This window comes from Ptychodera flava, chromosome 14, assembly GCF_041260155.1.
Source record: "Ptychodera flava strain L36383 chromosome 14, AS_Pfla_20210202, whole genome shotgun sequence".
In the NCBI taxonomy this organism is placed as follows: Eukaryota; Metazoa; Hemichordata; class Enteropneusta; family Ptychoderidae; genus Ptychodera; species Ptychodera flava.
Genome location: NC_091941.1, coordinates 13,544,760 through 13,561,635, shown reverse-complemented (window position 1 = coordinate 13,561,635; position 16,876 = coordinate 13,544,760). Strand labels below are relative to the sequence as shown.

Sequence of the window (16,876 nt, the reverse complement as noted above, 5' to 3'; positions counted from 1 at the left end):
CTCTCTCTCTCTCTCTCTCTCTCTCTCTCTCTCTCTCTCTCTCTCCCCCACTTTGTGTAAGTGAATCTCATAACCTTTTTCCTACGGGTACATAAGTCCGTTTATGATGCCGTTTCGATTATTAAATAGCGGTAGATACACATCAGTACGGTGGATTCTATCGCTCCTTTAATTTGCGTTCATTTATAGTGCTTCGTTTATGTTGCTGCTGCACTTTTTTTATTTCCCGCCCTAACAATATTGAAGTCACACGTGTTTGTTTTCTAAATCTACAGGTCTTTCCACATCCGTGAAATAGCACGTCGGTTGCAATAGCAGTTGTTCAGTCCGCGCCCGAGACGTGACGTGACGTACAAGCGAAACGGAGGGAAGTTCTCTGTGTAATGGTTTTGGAAATTACTGCGGTATATAAAACGGCGCGAACGATGTCGTTTCATCGCGTTACTTCCAGCTAAATTCACCTCCGTCAAGCAACTTTTTGTTCCGCGGTCGCCCCGGAGTTTGCCCGTAAAAAATCACAGTCCCTGTCTCTTAATTTTACGGCGAGATCGTATGGCAAGGGTGGATATGTATTTGAGCGAATGGTTGGCACAACAACAGTGATTGTTAATGCTGACTTAGGGGGCCACTTGGCGTTTCACCTTCTCCCCGTCAATGAATCCACGCGAAGATAAGGAGCGTAAGAATAAACCTGTTTGTCGAGCGTGGCATGAGGTAGGTATCTCTTTCACACAATTGTTTTTTTTAATTGTTAAACATTACTATGGAGGATGATCCGAAAAAAAGAAGTGTGCACTTTTAATGATCACGGTCTTTCTCTCCGAAGTAAGTCTTTTAAGAGGGATATACCTTTAAAAGCTATTTTCTCGTTGAAAGTGCACAGTGGTGTTGCTGCTCTTGTCATCACAAGAACATCGACAGCTTCCATGCTATGGTTTGCGCAATACGTGTTTTTCGAGTGCGATTTTCCATTCTGTCCACCAAATGGATTCCGGAAAAAAAAACAGCTCAAAGTCCGTATATTTGATTTAAAATGTCGTTTAAAAATATCTTCAAGCTATGCATGTACACCGTTGCTGTCCATGTGCACCGTAAATGGACCACGACTGAATATAAGAAAAGTAATTTTAAAAGTCGACCCATCAGCACGTACCGAGAGAACAGAACTATAATAGCCTAGCCTTGCAAAAAAAGACTATATATGTTTAAATCAAATACTGGCTAATGATAGGCGTGCTTTTATCTCATCAAATCCGAAACATGGTGAAAGCTTCCAATTATTTGACATCAATTTCACGGGGTTGTGCGCAGTTTAGAGACTCGGCCACCGTGGCTGTTTTAATGTACATTTCGCCGGATGTGGAGCTCGATCGCGGGTAACCAGCAAAAGTGGGTAAAATTTCACCGATATTGAATCGTTGGAGGAATTCAATATCACCGATAGATTTCTCTTTAAAAGCTCCTATTTCTCGGCGTAATGAGCAGTGCGGCTGTGTTGCGTAGCGTCGGAAGACGACATTTGACATGTAAAACTTTCGGTATTGCGATGCGTTGCGTGCTTTTTTATATGTTCGCTCATTTGTTTGTTTGTTTGTTTGTTTTCTTTTTGTTTCCGATAAATTTACATAGAAAGGTAAGACACGAACACCGCAAATATTTGACTCTGTTGCATTACTATCGAAACTGTAAAACTAAGATTTTAGATTAATATGAAATCTCTGGCCTTACTTGTGAAATATCTTTGTAATGGTTTGCGAATCAACGGCATTCCTTTGCTAACCAAGCTGCCCCTATAGACCCTCAATGCTGCACCCGAGGACTCCGACTTTCAATATCGGTCTGGTTTCAGCGTTAGGCCGCGCGCAACGTGTAAACGATTATAGGCCTATTCGTTAAGATCGGAGGCAGACTGTCTGTGAAACGGTGAGCCGTGCATAGAAGACAGGAGAGTAATTAGCGGGGGGAATGGAATTAAGTCGCTTTTCACACTCTCTGGCGTCTTGATGGTAAAGCCACAATTACCTGTATTGATCAATGTTGTTCGCTTGATTCGGGTAATTTATAACGTTACATTGAGAGACGCCTGCACAACTTCAATTGCACATGCTGATGAATAAAGCGCTGTTTGCCGCACTCGAAACCGCAGTGTGCGATTTTTCCCCTCGCTGTCAGCGAAAGACTTATTACCTTTGAGTATCCAGGTAGGAAATTACTGCAAGAAAATATATGTGCTACTCTTCTAAATGCACTCACACGCGGGTTGTGTGGGTTTTACTGTCATAACGTTCTCTGCATCAATGGAATCTTCAATGAAGTGGGGTTTTTTTCTTCGAAGAATAACCGCATGGACAATGCGGAACCGAATCAACTGCATTCCCATGAAATGTGACACGTTTCTACGTTTAGATTATCATCGAAAGCCAGCCTTTTTTCATATCATTCATTAAAATGCGACCCAACGTTCTACTCGAAACTAGACTACTAAAACTATAACCATTTGCCACTCGCGCGGAAAGATACGTCGTGACGTCACGGCTATTTCGGTTCCTCCGACATACAAATGAATCACACCGGTTCAAATTCCCTATTTCAAGAGCATGCGTCTTCTCTCCCCCGTCCGAAAAATTTTACTTTTTCTGCAGTACGTCAACTCGGCTACTTTTCTTACGAGATGAGTGACGTCACGTGACGATGTTTGTGATGTGGTCACAGCCAACCGCAAGTCAGGGAAATGCTTTCGCGCAAGCTGAGGTACAAATACAGACGAGAAAAGAAGCCGGGTGGGTGAAGAGAAATTAGGGTGTCATGAAAAATTAGGGGTGACCGGGGGGGGGGGCAGTGCAGAATTTGCAAAAAGACTCAAGTTTTGTATTTCAATAAAATCTGAAACATGCACTCTCCTGTATGTGAAAGGAGATGATTCTATCAGGTTGTCCATTGCAACCAGTCTGTAAACTAGAGACTGACTTTCCTTGTCAAGACGGGTCTCCTCAAGTTACTCCATCAAGATTGTGAACAATAGACAGTGTTGTCTTGTTTAAAATACAAACACAGTTGTCGTTATGAGGAAACTTTAGGTACCACCTGATTCAAATATTTTCAAAACTTTCATTTTCTGACTAATGAAATACACAGTAATTTACATACAATTGACCAACTGTTGTTTCTTGTTCTTCATAAATTCGTCCAATCTCCCGAGATCTGCCGCAAAATCATCATTGCTTCCCTCGTTATCAATGTCAGCAGTGGAATATCACTGCCATTATCAAGGCATTTTCCCCATCGGTTCATTGTAACAGTCACTTTTATGACGTTTTCACTTTCTGACGTTAAATCTGCTTATAGATTTAAAATTATTTCTCGCCGAACTTACGACTGATTGTCATTCTAAAAGGTGAAGCCAACCAACATTTTAATTTGGGGTAAACAAACTAATGAAAATTGAATGATTCTTTTCAAGAAATAGATTTTGAGCAAAGTACTTTGTGCTATATGCAAAGCCACTGTGACCTTAAGGTAGAATGCGCCTCAGGGACAGATACATGGACCTTCAGTTTGTTGCCTGTTTTGGTGGACTAATGTTTAAGTCAGTAGAGTAAATAAAGTTTTAGACGTGTTTTTTTTATGAAAATCGAATACTTAATTGTTATGCATAGTGTAAAATACAGTGTAAGCTTATGGCAGCCATTTTGAATTTAAATTATCAGGAATGTATCTATCTTTTGCTCATTGTTCTCATAGCCGCCGGGAAGGGAAACTGCTAAGGTTGAGGGGGCCACCATCTACAACCTACGGTACAATCTGTTTTCTGTACATACCCTTGCCGTTAATTCTACTTAGTTGCCTGTTCACTTGTGGATGATCGATTCAAGAAGTCTGTTTCAAAAGCTCAAAATATTGAAAGACATTCAAATGAACGTCACGCATCGCTATTAAAACCGGCCTTTCAACAAAAACGAAATAGTAGCTGAGGTGCAAGAATACAAGGTCACGCGGAAATCGCACTTGGTTCTACAAAACCGTAAACGAGTCTCCAAAGTTAAAGCGGCAGCGTGGCCAATGAGTTGATGCGACGATCCCCTTCATTAAACCTTTTTCACATATATTATGAAATGGTGGGCAACTTCAAATTCCTACAGAGAGGGAAATCCAGGGCAGTGGTCAGAAGTTATCGATCGGGGTTGTCCATCAGTAAAAGGAGTTCTTGACACTGATCCAGTCATCCGCGTCTTAGCATTGGAGGGTTTATGGTTACGTTCTTGCTAAGAAGGGGACCACCATCTAGAGTACATCGAGCAACTGAAAATAAACCAGAGAGCCGTTGCCTTGAAAGAACTTAAACATAGCAGAGGTAAAACTTCCTTGACTACAGTACGACAAACAATTGACGGCAAACTGGGGTCCCATGATAATCGCACAAGACAGACAGGCAGGCAACAAATGAAAAGAAATACATATACGTGGACATACAGTTTCCCTGATTCATCAAAAGCCTGTCAATGCTTTGCCGCGAGGTAACTGATGCAATGAAACACATTTGCAAAGACAGGCACGTTTTTATGCTGACCTACGTTCCGTGTTCCTGTCTTGTCTCCCGCTATAATGAACACGATTCTTCTTCATTAGCTTGCTCGGGGTGAATGAACTTGCTTTGGAAAGAAAGAAAGAAAGTAAAAGTTGTCGAACATTGAAGGCAAGAGATTCATTAAAATGGGATACTGTAAAGGATTAGACTGTATTAGGTTGGAAATAATACCGAAATTACTCCGTGACAGAGTACACTAATTTCTTCAGATAATTCTTTGGCCTTGCAATTAGCAAAGGTCCATGACCATACACTCTTTTCTGAAATACCTTGCATGTTTCAATGCTTAACAGAAAGGGTCTCGACCATTAACCTGACAGTGTGAATAGTAAAACCTTCTACATGGCGTCATTATCCAGTGATGCTGTCGCCCCCAGTGTTCAGATAAAATTAAATCGATGGCCCTATCAAATCTGCCGATAATCAACACGTCGGCTGCGCATTTAAAATGGCCGATTTACAGTCCTAACGTACCATTTACCGGTTTGTTTCTGGAAGGTTAATGAATATTTCGCAACTGTTGCCTCTAATAAGCTTCAGCACAGCGACATCAAATGAGCGGTCAGACTGACTGTATACAAGTGCATTATTGTCTATGAGAAGAGAAAAACTCTAGTAATAGAAGGGGGCGAGTAATTGCGAAGCCACATCTGCCGTAGAACTGGGTAGTGGGAAGTTGAAGCGGAAATGTTAACCCATCGTCCTAAGCTTGGTATCCCTCCGCTCATGGCGGTTAATGCCACAAACTAGTATGAGTGCGATGACGTCAAATCCTGCGATTTCTTTCGCAAACTGCCATCGTTGCAGGATGTTTTTTTCTCTATAAGTCTTCTCCCCGTCTATTTACGAAGATTACCTGAGCGATTACCCGATGTAAATGATACGACAGACGAGTAATTGCTTCCGATATTCTGTGATTATACCTGGCTGACAGAAAGCTGAAAGAACCTTCCGCGTCGACGCCAGAGCTAATTTTCCGTAATGGTTGCGGGAAAAATAACCTTGTTTGAAAAAATACTGCACGTACATCCTCTCTCACTAACTGAAGAACGTCGTATATCAATTTGAAACCATGCAGTCAAATATCATCGTAGAAAATTGTCGAAATTTGAATTGCTTCCGCCAACATTATAATGGCATATGCGTATTTACAATGTGCACATGTGCCATGAATTCTCTTCTCAATCGCGATGCATCCGTGTTCAAATGTAACTTTCAATTTGGTGATGTCCGCAGTTGGTATCTTACTTGTAGTTAGGGGGTAAGAAACGCCAGTCATCAGATATCGATACCGTACATTTTTGTCGTTTCTTCCAAAACGACTATCCCTTTGGTATAGCGATTTATCTTTTGACAAAGCGTCTCATATCGGAAGCCATCTTGCCGTAAGAGGTCAGAGTGCATTCAAATAAAAGATGGCGACGGCGAGATAAGTGCAAGGGCTGTGCGAACGTTTTCGGATTGAAAATATTACCTTGAAGTAAGGTGTAGGAGCTGTGGTTCTGTCAACTGAAAAAAAGGTGTGCTGAAAAGTCTTGACATTTTCGTGGAATCAACCGCGATGAGTGAAAGCCAGGGAATTATTTTATATCGAGGCGTCCTTATTTGTTGCATTTGGGACTTGCCGTTACTGCTTAAAGCTAGAGGCGACTTTTTGTCGCGTCAAAGTTGAAACGAGTCTGACCCTAATGGGGCCAGAGAGATCAACGCTAATGTGAGAGTTGGCGGGGCCGAGAATTAAAACCAAGTCACCTGCATTAAAGATTCATCTGAAGGGCTTGACTTGTAGCCCCATGACTGCTCTTGCGTCCCAACCTTGTTAAATTGATAAAGGGAATACGAGCAATCCTAAACGCCCCGTCACAAATGGGCCTTTTATCATTTTGATCACCCTACTCAAAAAAGTACGCATTAAAGTCCTCTTCGAAACGGAGCAATAAATATCAGCTCAATCAAAAGAAAAGAGACACTCCTTGAAAGACTGTTTAATGAGATACTCAAGTTCTGTAGGTGTACGTTTGTTTTGGGAGGGGAAGTAAATTAAGAAGGCCAGGCGAAAGAGAAGCAAAACTGATGGAAACAAGCGACAGATAACGAAGGGAAGATGCAAGTGCCCCGAAGACGCAGGGCCGGCTGAATGGCGACGTTATTGAGGTCGATACAGGTGAAATGCCTAACGGATAAAATAAATTGAACTTTATAAGTCGCTTCGCCTGCCATGTAATATTTATAAGTCATCTTTGATCAACCTTGAATTGGATACGGGAGACAGAACCACTCGACATCAGAGCTCGTGCTTTTCATTAACGTTCCTTCGACGTCGCCGCTTCCATTCAGTGCCTTGTGTGCGAGGAAGGAGAGAACACCGCACGAAAATGACGACAAAGCCACGAGACGACAAGTAACTTGAAGCCAATTACGTTCTTGTTACTTCTTGACCTCTTTTTTCTAATACATACATTTGTTTAAAACATCTGGGGTCAAAAGCGGAAATTAATGATGCCGCAGATATGGGATGAGTGCCTGCTGCGACATTCTAAGTGGTTTAGTATCTTGTACATTTCATCGAAACCATGGACTTAACATCTCTTTGCCCCTCTCTCTCTCTCTCTCTCTCTCTCTCTCTCTCTCTCTCTCTCTCTCTCTCTCTGCCAACCCCGGCATCCGGCATACAGTATTCTTCACTTTGTACACAAATTCCCCCAAAAGCTTATATTTAAGTGTCCTTTTCGTAGATGTTATATGATTTTTCTATTTAGAAGACAAACATTTTTTTCTGTACAAACCTTAACGAACATAATACGAAGGTACAATTCGTGAATTTTTTTCTGTCCCGACACCTCCCGGGGAAAATTTTATGACATGCTTGCGCGAACCCACCCCCCCCCCCGCCTTTGCTGACGTTGACTTTGTTGGCAACGTCTGTCTGTTTTAATGTAGCTAAAACTCAATGGGCATGACATCATTTAAAAATGTACAAAAGTTTGCTTCATGGCACCCAAAATTTAGCTCAGGAGTACAGACTTTCGTTTCAGCGTCAGCCTGCGTGCTCGCCAGTGATTTGACTAAGCCTTTGAAATTTTCCGATGCAGAATGTTTTGAAGAGGATGAAAGGATGAATATTTTACCGACTTCATCATTGATCATGATTTATAAACAACTGCAAGTGAAACGAAGCGTGCATGAAATATAAAAAAGATATATGATGTTCTCAGATTCGAATCCTGCTAATATTAATATTTAGTGATGGTGACAATGCATTCTTGTTGTGATTTCACTGTAACGTTGCTTCTGTTGCATGACGGGAAGAGCGACAAATGTTGGATCCTTCTTTTTTACATTACATTGTTGTCGATAAACACTTTTCTCATGATACCTGCATTCTCGTGACCGTAGGATATGGCCTGATTGGAGATATGTAGGGACGATGGATAATTTTGAAAAAAAACCCTGGCATGCTAGCAGTCTAGAGTGTATCGATTCCCGGGCCCGCCATCAAAACACAACGTGAAGCAATAGTAGCATTCATCATTAAAGGGCTATTCCAGTAGATGTAACTTCAGGCGGCTTTTTACACTGTTTAGTATGTCAATTTTAACTTCTTGTTCTACTCCCAAAAGCTTGTCACAATACACACAGCGTGTAAAATGCGCTGTATATTGTTTACATTGTAAATCTAGTCCGGACCAGAACCCACGTGTCAGCAATTAACAATGCAGTCTACACATGAACAGGCTGAGTTGATGAGCTGAATACTGTGTATTCTATTGTGCCTTTGGGAGTAGAACAAGGAACTGTAGTCAACATTAAAAACAAAACAAGCGAAAAAAATTCGAATGTTACAGCTACTGACCCGTCAAAAACAACATTTTGAAAAGGTCTCTTTGCATATCTTTGAACGATTAAAATCCGAATTTTCTGCTCATTTCTTGCTCATTTAATATCCCTTATCCTCTTTTAAATGTTTCCATTGCCAATTTATTATTATGACAGAGAAGAATGTAAGCAAGTTATCTCTAATAACTGTCGCACTTAACGTCTAATGCACCGTTTATCCCAAATTTAACACGGTTCATGTTTCTCCGCCCAAAGTCTTACGAGGAATTGTACATTAATAATCACATCTGATTCTGTGAAACAAACACAAGACCTTGTAATGGCCACCTTGTTTCGACCTATTCAACACTGCGCGCTAGGGCTGTCTGTCTGGTCTTTCGATGGTAAATAATGTAGAAAACCACACTACCTGTAACATTTTATAATTTACTGGAATATTCGTCGTGCATGGCTAAAATGAGTAAGTGGTACTCTGCTTTTTACGTTGTTTCGATGTCTTGAGCTTACCGACTCAGGGAGTTTTGTGCTTAAAAACACCGTCATTTGCATCCCAAGGGAGATATTTCTGTTCATCGAAACAGCACATATGTCAGCAGAATGGTGAATACACAGACCTCCCGCCGTCTCTGGGTATAGTTTGCTTGAACATTCGGCTGTCTGGATGCGCTGCTCTTTTCGCGGTGTAATACGCCCTCACGCGACTCGTCCAGAGGCATTTCTCATTCGTATTGGAATCACCTTGAACACCACAACCGTGACCACGGACCATTTCCTCGACAATCAGACCCACATTTCAAAATTACGAGCGGTCAATTTGTCAATATGTGTCATTGCATGTAACATGTGTTAAAATGTTTACTTCTTTGGTCCATGCCATCGAAGGCCGAAAGATTTTTGAAATAGCTGGAGAGCCGTTACAATGTAATTAGGTTACAATAAATCATCTCGCAAAATATGCCTCGGTAGGCCCTAATTGTTTTTCAGCGACTGCCGCTTTGGATAGCATAAAAAGTAGGAATACATCAATATGTTTGCACTTTGAATAAGATTAACGAGGATTGTCGAGTGTATCTATGTTTCTATCGGTAGAACTAAAAATAAATATAAACCCGTCGAAACAGTATAAGCGCGACATCATGTAGATCATGTAGATGTACGCGATAAAAATACACTTACTTTCAAAAAACATGGGTCAGGATTACCATAACAATATTCTTAGATTATAATGGCATACGGTTAAATTTCAGGTCTGCACAGGACTCCTGTGTGGTCAAAATATTCCGTAGATGCTGAGTGAACGCTATTCCCATCCATTCGTAATCAACAGATCTCAGTGCTTTTCATTCTGAAAATGAGAGTAGTTTGAAACGCATTGGTTGAAGGGAACTTTATGCAACTGGTGTGTGGAACAAAAGGATACGGTGAACACGGAGCGCGATTTATGAGACAGTATCGAACCGCTGTATCCTGTCTGCAAACGATCTCCAAAAGGGACACCTTTGTTTGTGAAGGCTTTGGATGACACGTGGTTTTGAATCCGCCAAAAAGTTCTCCATCCCTTTTACTCAATTCGAACGCTTGCACATGTCCAGTTAGAACATCTCGGACGGCCCAGTACATTTTGTTCAAGAGTCTAGATTATTGTTTCGCTTAATCCTGGTTTAACTCGAAAATATACACTTTTTGTAGTGAAACTAAAATGACGAACGCGCACTGGACGGAAAACAGGACATTCATTTCCCCAGGGTGCATAATTCTGGTAAAAGTATGAAGTCCCCAGAAAAGTATAAGATATTCAACTTTAAATATGTCTCCGGGAAAAACGGGGACAAAACGGGGGGGGAGGGGGCGGGCATGGTTGGGCTGCAGCGTTTAAGGTAGAATGCACCCTGGGACATGGATTCGGACTTTCAAATTACTCTCAATTTTTTTCAATACTTTCCAAGACGACCGTAGGGGGGTTCATTTTAAAGCTCTTGGAGTAAGAAAATTTTTCACCGTCTTATAGTCTTTTTTCGAAAATGCAACATTTCACTTCTCCACGTAGGGGATGACGGCCTTTTTGAATTTCAAATATCTGTTAAATGTTAGGCAATTTGTTTTCTCTAATACCAAACTCTGCATGGTTGTGACCCCTGATTTTTATTCTTGATTTAGTAAGAGAATGGTTGAAAATGAGGATAGTTTGAGCAACAGTTTAAGTCTTTCACTTTCGATGGCAAACTACCTTTATAATAAGTCCACGGCGTTTACATACTTGACGCACGTTTCCGTTCAATTTACTAGAATTTGCACGATGAATGGAATTCATATTACTACTCGTTCGATTTCATTGACTTTCATTTCATGTGTACACAATCCGGCTTTTCATGCACATTTGATAAAATTTGCTACTATGAAAATCATCCAGTCGCGCATCTGGAAATAGTAGAGCTCCGGCGAAGTGCTTGTCTCATCTATCAGCGTCAGTCAGGACGGCGCTCTGGACCGTTTCCGAGATAATTAGTCCCAAAATTCCAATTAGGAGCTCTCGATGAGTGAATGAGTTTCATTAATATGCGTCAAAATTAGGTGTTTACATCGTTTATCAATGTCAAGCAGGCTTAAGAATTTGCCAAGTATTTTAAGAGTCATTACAATTGTTATAATCACCCCGCCATGACTTGTCCACAAAAACATAATTGTTTTCATCGAAAGTAACTTTGTAAAATAGTGTAGTAGCTATAGAGCCATCAGTATTTCTCGCATTTTGATTAAGATTAATGGGCGCTGTAGAGTCAAAATTCACGCTTCTAATGGACGAACTGAAAATAATCATCAACCCGTCGAAATAGCCCTCACGCAACAGAGTGTACATGGTGGATAAAAATAGACAACTTCCAAACTGCATGGGCGGAGATTACCATAAAACCGTCGTTTTGGTGCGCTGCTTTGAGAATACTATCACCTTAATGTCAGGTTAGTGCAGTGTTTTATGGGCTGCATTTTTTGTGATTCTCTTTTTAATTTCTCTCATGGGGACACAGAGGTAGATAGATAAGTTTCAGGTCGGCAGTGTTTGCATTATTTCAATCTATTTCACACCTCTGTTTTTGTCCATTTGTCGCCGTACCGACCAGGGCATGAGAGCAGTTTGAACCACACGTGTTGAAGCAATCTGTTGCCGGACAGGGTCGTATGGAACAAAACGTAACGACGAACGCTATGCGCGGTCTATAAGACAACATTATTTCACCAGTTGTAACTACAACCTGTACAGTAACCGCAACACTTTGAATGCAAATAACCCCTCAGAGGGGACACCTTTTAAAGTTCTCCCTCGATCACATGATTTCCATCCACTGCAAACTTATCGCTCACTTCGATTTTCTGCATATGTCCTCTCGGACAACGTGCCTGTAAATCTCCCCTTGGTGAATTTTGGTAAAAATTTATAGTCTCCTGACGGTCGAATTTCTATACTGCGCATGACACGACTAGGCAGAAGAAGCTTTAACGTGCGCGCAAAAATTACGCAAAACGGAAAATTCATTTCCGCAGACGTACACGATCCAACTAGAAGTGGTGGCGTTCACAGACGGAAATGTCAACACCGAGAAATATATTTCAATCAATAATCTGAATGTCTCAGCAAATGATGGAGACGCTCGAAATGGTAATTTCGAGATCATTGCACTTCAAAGTCACCTTAGATATCATCGGCATTAGTAGAAATGTGGCCTGCATTTGGAGTCACTGCACGCGAATTGACCTGTCTCGTCTACTCCGTCGGTATCAGCGCAACAGACATATCAAAAGCCGTAACAACCATTAATCGCATTACTTTTTCAGAACATAAATTATTCACAGTACGCTGATCCATTTTTTACACTATTGAAATTTTGATGTTGTTTCCCGACGATTACTTCTGGTGATATTAAAATCCGGGCCTTCAACTTCAATCAACAGGCATGTATGATCTCCCAAGGGCACGGTGCAGCCACCGAACTGCTTTGTTTGTTTGTAATTTCATTTCTAATGCTTTCAAGAGCCGCCTGTAATATAATGCAGAGGACGTGGTGGGGGGGGGGGGTTTAGACTGATCCCCAGTCGCTTGGCTTTTCTCGGTAGCAGTAACTGGTAGTACTGTGGATGGGCCATCCCGTTCATCGCAAGATCTACGCAACAGTTTACCACTGATTTAACAGTCTGCTTAAGTTTATTTTTTCAATATATTCTGTATTGATATTTATATGCCCACAGACTCAGAGCAAGTCGGGGGGGGGGGGGCTCAGACAAATACTTGTACGTGGTCTGATGTATAGCCAGTGCCCTAATCACTAATCATGTATCGGTTTCCTTGTGTTTGATAGGCTACGCTTTTTTTCCAGTTTATTGATTTTATTACGTGCAATCTGGGTTACGTACCCACACGTTGAATTTCGGTATATGGGAACTGCCAGTTGTTGATATCGTGTTAAAACAGAAAGTTTCCACCAAAAGAAAGACTCCCTCACTTTAGCACTCTGGATGTAAAAGACAGTCTATTTCCCAAACATACACGGGGGGAATTTCTCTTTATACACAACCCATAAATTTCAGTACGTGTAAATCATATTTGTGAGTACACATACTCGATAGCGTAACTGTTACTAGCCTCTTGCAAGTGAAAATCACTTAACGGACCATTATTTACGGTTTGCCTGATCGAAATTTATCTGCCAGTAACGTGCACCTACTTGAAGGCGACGAGTGTGTACCAATTCAAATGTAAATTACACGTTGCGGGTGAATCATCAAGTTATATTCAGAAAGGGTCATTTTGGATAAGATCCCTATTGGTTCCCCCATTATCCATCACATGGCAAACTCGGAGGATTTAAGGTTTTGAGAAGGGCGAATAAAAGTTGCATCCAAGGGCGGATTTTCGTCGTGAAAAGTATTCGATTTCACGGCATATCCTTTTATTTATTCGGAACATGGCAGCAGATGGCCGCTGTTGGCAATATGTGACTTCACCCTATTTTTACTCGTAATTCGAAGCTGGGTGTTTTTTAACTCATTTCCCTTTACAAGTGCAGAGCTTGATGTATCGGAGGAGAAATTATATCGTTGCCAGGCAGAATATGTGAAAATCCGCAGACAACCTACTTCTTGCCCGATCTCAACAGAACAAACACCGATATAAGAACGTGTTCAGACTCGTTGAAAATGCTAAATACTAGATTTCCTCCTGATGCAAAAAAAGCGATGTAAACGAACCACGGTCTTTGTTTTAAATATTTATCCGTCTTCGGATTCAGTTCATCGACCCCCTTAGCCTCTTATCCATTTTCCCTTCAAAAAATAAAACATTGTCTGAATCACGGGGCTCGCTGTTTTCCTGTAAGTCAATCGCTGTGTAACGAAAGAAGAGTACCGGGGCGTTTTAGGCGAAATCGTGTTTTTTTCCTTTTCCTACGCCAGGAGGTAGATTCTGAACCCTAATTACCATCGACATTTCAAAATGTTACATGAAAATTGGTATGAGTCATGTGTGCGGAAATGACTCCAACTGCACTGGAGACTTTCAGACAAATTTGAGGAAATTACCATGCCCTCCCCGAAATATCAACGGGAATCACCGGGGCGTGGCTGGATATAAATATGATGGATGTTGTGACGCCGTGTATGATTCTCCGATCAGAAATTGTTACATTATGATTGCAAGTGGCTGCAGCTGAGAGTTGTTTGTACTTTACTGAACCATTGTTCAAATCAACGTATATGGTGCGCAGTTTCCCATGGCCATTACGGTATTCGAAAATTCATGTTTCGCCCGTCACGATGGAAATTGATTTTGTTCGTATATTTGTTGGAGTTGTTTATGTGATCAATTACATTATCGATTACACGATGGCAGTACGATCGTCATCAATGAACACTGACCCGATTGGGGGCAAATTGCGAGCAGCTCAGAGCCATTATTGTAGAATTTCAGCAAGTAGATGATAAAGAGACATTATTTTTGGCCGTTTTTTGGCACGCAGCACACGACATCCAGTTCTGGACATTGTGAATTTCCTGCACGTGCCCTGCACTCTGAATAGTGCGCTAATAGGCTAAAATGCGCGCGCCTTTGAAAGGATTTAAAGGGGCTCTACAGCAGTATGGAGTCCAAGTGGAAGGACTGCGGACAACGCCCGCCATAATTCAAGTTCGAACCACTTCTTTTGCGCGAGTTCAATACTTCAATAGACTGAATGTAAAACGCCCTTCACATTGCCTGGAACGTGCTGTCAGTTGCGTTTTCTTTTGTTTTTCTCATTTCTTTGACGTCAGAAGTCGCTCTCCATGGGCGCCTCAATACTTAGACGTAGTCTACAATTTGCATGTAATGCCCCCCCCCCCCCCCCCCAATAACGTACGCTGTAAAATTGAACTGCCTAACGCTTGGCTGTCAGCGGAGCCTCGAGGCCCAGACGGCTGAAATGTTCATCGACGAGTTTTACCCAAAAATTTGCATTTTGTTATAATCACAAGAGTAGGGATGTGCCATTCAGCACGTGTACACGTGATCCGACACTCTGAAGGGCATCAGACGCATCAACTGTCCAGGTTATTTCTCGCTCGGTTCAATGCAACATTTCATTATTCGCATGAGCTGAACTGAGGGATGATTCCATGCACAGGGTTATCTATACACCCCCATTAGTGACCCGCAGAAATGCTACAGTTGCGGGGGGTCAGACGCAGGCATTTCAGAGTATACGACACAGCTGCGTGGCTCACCGTTGCTTAGCAAAACGGAGAGTGCGGTTGACGGTCGACAGTGATGCCTACCCGCTGCGCAGATGCACAGATTATTTTTGGATCCATTATGTGCCATTAGAAAGCAGCAATTTCGTAAAACATCCTTCCAAGCTTGAAAAATGCTTTCAATCCGTGTCTCAAGTTGGAGCGTTACGGCGAGACATGTAGACAATACTGTTAAATGTTGGGAGAGCGTGCGCAAACTTTTGTAGTCGACAACAGATGACACGTGACCATGGGCACTATGTTTATTCGATCGAAGTACAGTATAGTTTATGCAAATCTTCCTCGATTCTCTGAGAGAAGACAAAGGGAGAGACCTGAGACTGAGAAAACTGGGGAAAGAAAGAAATTGTTCAGCTAAAGGCGACTGTTTTCCCATTGAACATGACATAGGCCTATTTGTTCATAAATGATTATGTTTTTTAAAAATATATATGTCGAATCACGGTCCCTTGGACTGTTGTCGAAAAGAACTTCTCAACGTTCCGTTGATGGAATTATATTAACCGTAAACTCAGATCCTATACGCGCTGAAGTTGCTTATTTTAACAAATAAACAGAGTTCAATTATTCGTTCAGCTAAAATGTAAAGTCAGGACGTACCTATGCAGAATGGAGCTTGTTCATATTTGTACGCTTCATAATACACAATGTAGACGTTTCCCCCAATAAAATGCCCTTCAAGATCAAGTTCAGTTTCTGTGAGAATATTTCTGCTTTTGCGACGTCAAAACGCTCGAAGATTGTATTTTTAAGTTTTCCGTCGAGGTATCATATGTAGGTACACCTAAACATAGCCAACTAGTATTGGTGTGTATTATTTCATACTGATCATCCTGTTCGTGTAAAGCACTGGGCACCACCTCGGTGTGTCCATCACCAGCGCGGCAGATCGCTGTCTTCACATGAGTCACGCATTTATTCAAACCGATCACATTATTTTAGCAAGCAGGAACACTATTAAAGTGTAAATGTGATAAAAATCTAATGTATCGATGACGATAAAAAGTGTATGATAATTTGTATTTGTATGCCCTTGAGACATACAAAGGCTAGATCATCTTATCGGACTGAAATTTATCTCAGCACCGGAGAAGTGTATTGTGTTATAGACTGCTATTATTCTCAAATAAACTCGTAGAAAAAAAAATATGTATATATATATATATATATATATATATATATATATATATATATATATATAATTGTGCAGTATCATGTAATCGTGTTCGCAAGTGTGACGCATAAGGAAGATTTCATGTGTTCTTGGCTTGAACAGCATATATGCTTTCGTGCCATGTAGAAACAGTATGTGCCACTGATGTGCTCGGAGCGACGCCGCGCGCCGCGCCGCCAGGATTATGGTGATTATTCACCACAATGGTTGCGCCACCCACGGTGACGCAGTGACCAACCACTTTCACGTCTTGATTTGCCGATCTGATTTTATTACCAAAACCAATGTCTTACACCATCATTAACTATTACGGTTACGATTATTACGTGTCGCATTAGCCTAGTCCCTAGACGACGTACTTGTGCCTTCAGAGATCTTTGGCCTTCGCCAATCTCCGAAGGCAAAAATACCTCGTCTATATGGATAAGGCTAGTGTCGCATGTACTCCTCTTTTACCGCCACAGAGAACACGCCGAGTTGAGCAAACCACAGTCTCTTGGTGG

The 16,876-nt window shown here is 41.5% G+C and overlaps 1 protein-coding gene across 1 annotated transcript in view; it reads left to right on the top strand.

The window, feature by feature from the left end:
* Positions 1–280: 280 nt before the first annotated feature.
* LOC139150594 (uncharacterized) overlaps positions 281–16,876 on the top strand; it is a 195,065-nt gene continuing 178,469 nt past the window's right edge. Inside the window, 1 exon segment of the mRNA XM_070723031.1 lies at positions 281–718. The gene's annotated coding sequence lies outside the window, so the exon portion shown is untranslated.